Here is a 10,427-nt window from a genome sequence, read left to right as displayed (position 1 = left end):
GCAGTGCCACAAATAAGTTGCACTATCATTATTAACTTTGCATCTTTCGGCATCAATATTATGAATATGTGTATCATTACGATCGAGATTCAATAAACCATTCGCACTGGGTGTATTACCATAGAAGGTTTTATTCATGTAAATAGAACAACAATTATTCTCCGACTTAAATGAATAAGCGTATTGCAATAAACATGATCAAATCATATTTATGCTCAACGCAAACACCAAATAACATTTATTTAGGTTCAACACTAATCCTGAACTAGAGGGAGTATGTGATGGTGATCTTATCAACCTTGGAATCACTTCCAACACATATCGCCACCTCGCCCTTAACTAGTCTTTGTTTATTTTATAACTCCCGGTTCGAGTTACTACTCTTAGCAACTGAACTAGTTTCAAATACCGAGGGGTTGCTATAAACACTAGTAAAGTACACATCAATAACATGTATATCAAATATACCTTTATTCACTTTGACATCCTTCTTATCCGCCAAGTATCTAGGGCAGTTCCACTTCCAGTGACCATTTCCTTTGCAGTAGAAGCACTCAGTTTCAGGCTTGGGTCTAGCTTTGGGCTTCTTCATGTGAGTGACAACTTGTTTGCCATTCTTCTTGAAGTTCCCTTTCTATCCCTTTGCCTTTTTATTGAAACTAGTGGTCTTGTTAACCATCAACACTTGATGCTTTTCTTGATTTCTACCTTCACCGATTTTAGCATCGCGAAGAGCTTGGAAATTGTTTTCGTTATCCCTTGCATATTATAGTTCATCACGAAGTTCTAGCAACTTGGTGATAGTGCCTAGAGAACTTTGTCAATTACTATCTTATCTGGAAGATTAACTCCCACTTGATTCAAGCAATTGTAGTACACGGACAATCTGAGCACATGCTCACTGGTTGAGCTATTCTCCTCCATCTTGTAGGCAGAGAACTGTCAGAGGTATCATACCTCTTGATATGGGCATAAGTATGAAATACCAATTTCAACTCTTGGAACATCTTATATGCTCCGTGGCGTTCAAAACATTTTTGAAGTCCCGGTTCTAAGCCATAAAGCATGGTGCACTACACTATCAAGTAGTCATCATACCGAGCTTGTCAAAACATTCATAACGTCTGCATGTACTCCTGCAATAGTTCTGTCACCTAGCGGTGCATCAAGGACATAGATTTTCTGTGCAGCAATGAGGAAAAATCCTCAGATCACGGACCAAGTCCGCATCATTGCTACTATCATCTTTCAACTTATATTTCTCTAGGAACATATCATAAATAAAACGAGGAAGCTATACGCGAGCTATTGATCTACAACATAGATATGCAAATACTATCAGGACTAAGTTCATGATAAATTTAAGTTCAATTAATCATATTACTTAAGAACTCCCACTTAGATAGACATCCCTCGAGTCATCTAAATGATCACATGATCCATATCAACTAAACCTTGTCTGATCATCACGTGAGATGGAGTAGCTGTCAATGGTGAACATCACTATGTTGATCATATCTACTATATGATTCACGTTCGATCTTTCGGTCTCAGTGTTCTGAGGCCATATCTGCATATGCTAGGCTCGTCAAGTTTAACTCGAGTATTCTGCATGTGCAACACTAGCTTGCACCCGTTGTATGTGAACGTAGAGCTTATCACACCCGATCGTCACGTGGTGTCTCAGCACGAAGAACTGTCGCAACGGTTGAAAGGATCGATATAGTTGACTAGAGGGGGGTGAATAGGCAAGTAACACTTTTTAATCTTTTCTTTACCAATTTAAAGTTAGCATCAAAGTAGGTTGTCTAGATATGCAACTAAGTGAGCAACCTATATGATGCAATAACAACTAGTACAAAAGCAAGCAAGGGATACAACACAAATAAGCTTGCACAAGTAAAGGCACGAGATAACCAAGAGTGGAGCCGGTGGAGACGAGGATGTGTTACCGAAGTTCCTTCCTTTTGAGGGGAAGTACGTCTCCGTTAGAGCGGTGTAGAGGCACAATGCTCCCCAAGAAGCCACTAGGGCCACCGTAATCTCCTCACGCCCTCACACAATGCGAGATGCCGTGATTCCACTATTGGTGCCCTTGAAGGCGGCGACCGAACCTTTACAAACAAGGTTGGGGCAATCTCCACAACTTAATTGGAGGCTCCCAACGACACCACGAAGCTTCACCACAATGGACTTTGGCTCTGAGGTGACCTCAACCGTCTAGGGTGCTTAAACACCCAAGAGTAACAAGATCCGCTAGGGATTAGTGGGGGGATCAAATATCTCTTGGTGGAATTGTAGATCGGGGCCTTGTCACCCAATCTCGAGCAAATCAACAAGTTTGATTGGCTAGGGAGAGAGATCGGCCAAAAATGGAGCATGGAGCAACAATGGAGTTTAGGGTTGGAAGAGGTGAGTCTTCTTGGGGAAGAAGACCCCCTTTTATAGTGGGGGGACAATTCCAACCGTTACCCACCACTCAGCCCGCGACCCACGGAACTACCACACCACGGGCGCGGTACTACCGCACGGGCCTACGGTACTACTGCGGCGGACCGCGGTACTATCGTGGGCGCGGCAGAGCCCAGACCGGAAGAAAGGAGCACGGACAGGGCACGGTAGATCTTTAGGTGCGGTACTACCACGGCCCCAAATGGTACTACCGCAGGCCAGGCCCGGTAGGCAGATGTAAAAAATTACATCCGTGACTACCTCCGTTGAGAAATTGTCGTGGGAAAATCCGACACGGAACTACCGCAACCAAGGGCGCGGTACTACCGTGATGGGTGCGGATGTAAAAAATTACATCTGCCCCTACTTCCGCTCCTGCTATTGTACCTAGGCAGGCGCCATGGTACTACTGTGCGGCAGCACGGTACTACCGCGTAGAGCGCGGATGTAAAAAATTACATCCGCGCCTACTACCGCTTGAGTAGCGGCGCCAGTCCAGAGCTCACGGTACTACCATTCTGAGGAGCGGTACTACCGTGGGAGCACACGGTACTACCGTGCTGGAACCCGGTACTACCGCTGGCTCCTGCGGTAGTACCGCTCTGAAGAGCAGTACTACCGCTAGCCTGAGAAGAGCAATGCGGAGACCTTCATTTTGCAGAGACAAGGTGAGACGGAGGGACTCCCCAAAGAGCTCGAGGAAAGGCGGTGCAAAGGAAACGTGTACGTGAGATTCCACCCAAACCTTTCCAAAGCGGACCCCCTCTTGATAGTACGGCTTTCCTATGACTCAAATCCACCGAACCGAACTGTAGAGAAACACCGTCTTCAATAATCTTCGAGGGGCATCAAATCGTCTTGTGTTTTGTCGTGATATATCTGTAAAGCTCAATACACACGATTAGTCCGCAAAGGCATTGTCATCAATCACCAAAACTACTGAGGGACAAGAATGCCCTTACAATCTCCCCCTTTTTGGTGGATTGATGACAATATGGGATTTGCACAAGGAAATTAATAAAGCATAAGCAAACCCCACATCTCTAAAATATAGATGAGCTCCCCCTAGATTCGTGCTAGAGAGTAAAGTGCTTTGGACTGCACGGCACGAATACTAGGATCACCACTCCCCCTATATTTTAGAAACAAAGCATATCTTGCAATGGTAAGGCTAACACTAAGCAAGATAGAAGATATGAGCATAACATGAATAGCATGATATAGCACAAGCTCAATAAGGTAATAAGGTACGATAGAGTGCATATGTCTTACACCATATGATAAACTTAGTCTCACGAGCACAACCAAACCAAAGCAAACAAGTTCAACGACGGAAAGCAAAGCAAACGACGAAACACACGACACACGACACGCAAATCCTACACTCTCTCCCCCTTTGGCATCCAGACACCAAAAAGGCAGAGAGGTCACCTACAACACAGGTGGTAGCTCAGGCGGAAAACGACTCATCGTCGCCAGACTCCGCAGCAGGAACATACTCCTCCTCTGAATCAGTCCACTGGTAGCCCTGCTTCGCCATCCAGGCAGTCTCGGGGGTGATGTGCTTCTCAGAGCCGCTGGCCACGTCCTCCCGACAAGCCCTCAAGATCCTGATGTCGCGACGGCGACTCTCCTTCTGAGCAACATGGGCCTTGTACTGACCCTAAACCTACATGCAGAACAACCTCTTCATCTTGTTCTTCAGCTTCTTCGCCCAAGAAGGCTCAGCAGAGGGCGGAGTGAAAGCAGTACGGTCCTCAGCAACCTCTTCCTCCTCAATCTCCTCCTCATCCACAACCATCCTGGCAGCCTCAGTAGAAGTGGTGGTGTTAGCCCATTGGGGCTTGATGCGGAGCTTGATGGGCTCATGACGGATCCAGCCTGGAGCTTCAAACTAATCAGTTGGGAAGAGCTGCTCCCAAGTCTTGGAGATCAGGTGAAACAGGTAAGGCCCATAGATGGGGACCTTACGGTTGAACACGGCGAACTGAAGCTCACACCACATGATATGTGAGACATCGAGTGGCTGAGTCTGAGCCTGACGGGCCTCCTCACAAAGGAGCATCATGTCAATGAGGTAAGCATGCACCTATCCCATATCACAAATACGCGGGAAGAGTGTGTTCTGGAAGAGCCTGTGCATGATGTCAAGGAAGGGATTAAGCACCCACACCTTCTTCGTGCTTGGAAGAGTCTTCTGAACAAGGAATGGCATGAGTTTGTTCTTGTTGGCGGACTCAGCATTGGCATGAGGGCGAACTCCAACTGGCGAGTTGAGCCCATCATCGGGAACCTGAAGCAACTCCATGAACTCCTTCCAGGTAGCAGAAATCCGTCGACCATTGGTCATCCAAGTCATGGTCCTTGCTTCATCGATGCCGAAGTGAACCGAAGCAAAGAACTGTGATATGATCTCCGGATCAAAATCCTTGTGGAAGGTGAGCATGTTTTCAATACCAAACTGCTCCACAAGATCCAAAGCCTCTCCAAAGTACCCACGGTGCTTCTCCTGCCTCATGTGAACCATGTCAATCCAGTGAACTTCAACATAGTGATTCTGCTTGGCCTTGATCACATCCATATAGATCAGATTCTGCTGCTTGTTCCAGAAGAGATCATTGCCTCACGTGCTAGCCCGGGGAGACACATAGGGATTGATCTTCCTTCAAATGACAAACTCGGCCTGGGGCATCTCATCCATGCCCATGATGGGCTCCTTCTGCTTGCTGGCGGTGTGCTTGGTCCTGCGTTGGGGAGCAGCATAGGACCCCTCTGGAACATCATCTAGGTTGCGCAGCCGCTTTGACCCTGTGTCACGGCTGGGATTCAAGCGACGAGCAAAACTGGAGCCACCACCTGGACACAAAGACACAAAAAACACGCACGGGAACAGGATGGATTAAAACCAAACTGAAAGAAACACAAAGCATGAGATTTGGACAACACAAAATGGCGTTGGATGAATCTACGGTAGTACCGGGCGGGGTTACGGATGTAAAAAATTACATCCGCCCCAGCCGCGGTAGTACCGTGCCGGGGTGGCACGGTAGTACCGCGCTTGGGGCGGAAGTAATTTTTTACTTTCGGACGCCAAGCGGTAGTACCGCACCAAGGTGTGGAAGTACGGCGTCAGAACCAGATGAGGCTGCGGTAGTACCGCTCCAGGAGGAGCGGTAGTACCGCACGGGTCGAAAACCGCCATCGAGGACGCGGATCTGGATCTAGAACCTCCGCACGACAACTTTGGTACTACCGTTGATCAAACGGAACAATTTTGACTATCCAAAGAGCATGCAAACTACACTACCACTCTCCTACGAGTCCCACTTGCAAAGATTTAGCCAAAAATCGCAAGGACACCACATGAATCTCCCCAAAACCTAAAAGCACAAGGAAGAACAAAAAGGAGAGGCACTTGGGGAAAAACTTGGGTCCATGGAAAGAGGCCGAGGTGGGGAACAATCCCACCGGTCGGAGTCTGAGGAGAGCGGCCGGAGATGGAGATCCGGCGAAGGCCTACTGCGCCGTTCTTTGCCAGGAGAGAGAGACGGGGTGGGGAATAGAGATGAATGGGTATGGGGGAGTTAGAACTCCCCCTGTCCCGCTCTTAACCCCCACCCGCTCGCATGGGCGCGGAAGTACCGCGGGTCATCGCGGTAGTACCGCTCGGGCGGAAGTACCGCACGCTGGGCGGTAGTACTGCTCGTTCAGCGGCAGTAAAAAAATTCTGCTGTGGAGGTAGCGGTAGTACCGTGCCCCTGGAGGGCCACACACTAGACGGAGAGCCACCAGCTCCTGCGGTAGTACCATGGCGCACCACGGTAGTACCATAAGCCAAGAAAGTGCAAGAACTCAAGAGGAAAAGGAGAAAAAGCAAAAAACAAACTCCAGAGAAACACTAACCAACAAAGGGGCGAACACAAACAACGACTCAAACACGACAAGGAGAAGAGGAAGCCACACGACAACGAAGACGAACTACGAGACACAACTTCTCCAAGGAAGTGCGGTGGACAGAGCCACCTATGTTTGAGTCAATTGGTATGGCACCGCGAAGAATTATCCTTGGGTCCATGACCAAAACTCGTCTTTGAAGCACAAGTACCATAAAAATGGCTAATGTTAAAGAGTTGATCAATTTATGCATAATGGGGGAGGAAGAGTTCATTGAGAGAACAACACTCCCCCTATGTCCATGCCAACACCTAAACTAGACAACAAGTTGAGTGAGGTGGGGTGTGCACGGGCTCAAGTCACATTGCTCGAATCAATGATATTTAGCTCATGCCTTAACTCACGAAATCTTGCTTCATCCAAGGGCTTCGTGAAAATATCGGCAAGGTTATCATGAGTGTTAACATACTTGAGCTCGATATCCCCTCGCCTAATATGATCCTGGATGAAGTGGTACCGAATCTCAATGTGCTTCGTCTTGAAGTGTTGCACCGGGTTGAGAGAAATCTTGATGGCACTTTCATTATCACACCAAAGAGGCACTTTGTCACAAATGACACCGTATTCCTTTAAAGTTTGCCTCATCCATAGGAGTTGTGCACAACAACTACCGGCTGCCACATATTCCGCTTCGGTGGATGAAAGAGACACACAACTTTGCTTCTTGGAAGACCAACTTACCAAAGAGCAACCAAAAAATTGGCACCCTCCGGAAGTGGACTTCCTATCCACTTTGTCTCCCGCCCAATCGTAATCCATAAAACCTTCAAGCTTGAAGTTTTCTCCTCTTGGGTACCATAAGCCAAAGTTTGGGGTATGAGCCAAATATCGAAAGATTCGCTTGACCGCCACATAGTGGCTTTCCTTCGGTGCGGCTTGAAACCATGCACAAATTCCCACACTCAACATGATATCCGGTCTAGATGCACAAAGGTAAAGCAAGGATACAATCATGGAGCGATATACCTTTTGATCCACCGCTTTACCATTGGGATCAATGTCAAGTTGGCACTTGGTAGGCATTGGAGTAGAGGCCGGCTTGACATCACTTAGCTTGAATCTTTTTAGCATGTCTTGAGTGTATTTGGCTTGGTTGATGAAGGTACCTTCTCTTCTTTGTTTGATATCAAAACCAAGGAAGAACTTCAACTCTCCCATCGAAGACATCTTGAACTTAGAGGTCATGAGAGCGGAAAATTCCTCATTGAAAGCTATGTAAGGGGAACCAAAGATAATATCATCAACATATAGTTGGCATACAAACAACTCCCCTTTGACCTTCTTAGAAAAAAGAGTGGGATCGATTTGCCCAACTTCAAACCCGCGATCTTGTAACAACTCGGTAAGGTGGTCATACCACGCACGTGGGGCTTGTTTAAGGCCATAGAGTGCCTTATCGAGTTGATACACATGATCCGGGAAGTAGGGATCCTCGAACCCGGGGGGTTGCTTGACATAGACCAACTCATTAATAGGACCATTAATAAAAGCACTTTTCACATCCATTTGTTGTAACTTAAAGTTGTGATGGGAAGCATAAGCAATCAACAAACGAATGGATTCAATGCGGGCAATGAGAGCAAAGGTTTCACCATAGTCGATACCCTCGACTTGGGAGTAGCCTTGTGCTACCAATCTTGCCTTGGTGCGAATGATGTTCCCATGAGCGTCTTGCTTGTTCTTGAAAATCCATTTGGTTCCAATGACGTTGTGGTTCCCCAACGACCTTGGTACCAATCTCCACACCTTATTGTACTCGAAGTTGTTGAGTTCTTCATGCATGGCATTGAGCCAATCTGAATCTTCGAGTGCCTCATAGACCTTTTGGGGTTCAACACAAGAGACAAACGCGTGATGTTCACAATAGTTTGCTAATTGTCTACGAGTGCTTACCCCCTTTCTTAGGCTTCCAACCACATTCTCCATGAGATGGCCTTTGGTGGTGAGCTTGGAAGCAATCTTCACGGCACGACGCTCTAATTCCTCCTCGGATGTGGAAGGAGGAGGATCAACTTGATTATCTTGAGCGCCATCTTGAGCTTGTCCGAGATCTCGAACTTGCTCGAGGGGGAGAACTTGACCTTCGGCATCATTCGGTGGATCACCATCGTCTTTAGGTTGATCTTGCCCTTGGTCTTGTTCACGAGGTTGAGGGCCTTCACTTTGTTCTTCGGAAGCGTGTGGGTCTTGAGTTGGTGATGGCTCCACTTGAGTGGAGCATTGTCCTTCTCCTTCGGCCACAAGGGGTTCCTCAATGGGTAGTATGTGACCAATAACCATTCTTCTTATGGCTTGGGGAGGAATTTCATCACCTACATCACAAGTACCACTTTGCTCCACTTGGGAGCCGTTATTCTCGTCAAACTCTACGTTACATGTCTCCTCAATGAGTCTGATGGACTTGTTGAGGACACGGTAAGCATGAGAGTTTGAAGCATAACCAACGAATATGCCCTCATAAGCTCTAGCCTCAAATTTAGATAAACGAACACCTTTCTTGAGAATGAAACACTTACACCCGAACACCCGGAAGTACTTGAGGTTGGGCTTGTTACCGGTGAGTATTTCATAAGGAGTCTTGTTCAAGCCTTTGCGGAGATAGAGCCGATTGGATGCATGAAATGCTATGTTGATGGCTTCATCCCAAAATTTGTATGGAGACTTGAACTCTGCCATCATGGTTCTTGCCGCATCCATCAACATCTGGTTCTTCCTCTCTGCTACACCATTTTGTTGAGGGGTATATGTTGCAGCATATTGATGTTTGATCCCCTCATCACTAAGAAACTCATCCAAGGTGTAGTTCTTGAACTCGGTGCCATTGTCACTTCTTATTGTCAAGATCTTTGCATCATGTTGATGTTGGGCTTCATTTGCAAAGTCGATGACGGTTTGTTGAGTTTCACTCTTTCTCTTGAAGAAATATACCCAAGTGTATCTTGAGTAATCATCCACAATCACCAAGCAATACTTTCTACCCCCAAGACTATCAAAGGATGGAGGCCCAAAGAGGTCCATGTGAAGGAGCTCCAAGGGTCTCTTCGAGTAGATGATAGTCGTGGGAGGGTGAGCCTTCTCATGCAGCTTCCCTTCGATACAAGCACTGCAAGCACGATCTTTGGCAAAACTGACATTTGTTAGTCCACGGACATGGTCCCCCTTGAGAAGACTTTGCAAAGATCTCACATTGACGTGGGCTAAACGGCGATGCCAAAGCCATCCCACATCAACTTTAGCCATTAAGCATGTCGCAGTCTTAGTGGGTCGCTCCTAAAAGTTAATCACATAGAGACCGTTCTCGACATGCCCAACAAAGGCTACTTTAAGAGTCTTGCTCCACAAGAGGGCTACGGTATCAATATCAAAGAAGGTGGCAAAACCCATAAGTGCAAGTTGACGAACGGAAAGAAGATTAAATGCAAGGGACTTGACAAGCATGACTTTCTCGATCGTTAGATCATGAGAAATGACAACCTTGCCAAGACCCAATACCTTAGAGGATGAGGCATCACCCCACTCGACGTTGGTGGGCATAGATGGAATCTTGTGCACGTCCGCCACCAACTCCTTGCTTCCGGTCATATGATTTGTTGCTCCACTATCGAGCAACCATGATCCTCCACCGAAAGAAAACCCCTACATGAAATCAATGCTTGGTTTTAGGTACCCATTGAGTAATGGGTCCTTTGATGTTAGCAACAAGGGTCTTGGGAACCCAAATAGACCATTCAATATACTCATAAGAAGAACGAACAAATTTTGCATAAACATGTCCATCACTAGCACGGCATAACACATATGAGGGGTTAAAGTCGCCGGCTTTGTTGGAAGGGGTGGCATTGCCCTTCTTGACATCACCACCCTTCACATTGTTCTTCTTCTCCTTAGTACCACCTTCTCCCTCCTTCACAAATGTTTGCTTGAGAGGAGGAGGTCGTTTGGTCTTGTCATTCTTCTTCTTGATCTTGTACTTGGGGGTAAACCCAACTCCCTCTTTGGCCACAACTTCCTTTTGATTGATC

This window comes from Triticum dicoccoides, chromosome 2B, assembly GCF_002162155.2.
Source record: "Triticum dicoccoides isolate Atlit2015 ecotype Zavitan chromosome 2B, WEW_v2.0, whole genome shotgun sequence".
In the NCBI taxonomy this organism is placed as follows: domain Eukaryota; kingdom Viridiplantae; phylum Streptophyta; class Magnoliopsida; order Poales; family Poaceae; genus Triticum; species Triticum dicoccoides.
Note: the sequence above shows the minus strand (reverse complement) of the source record.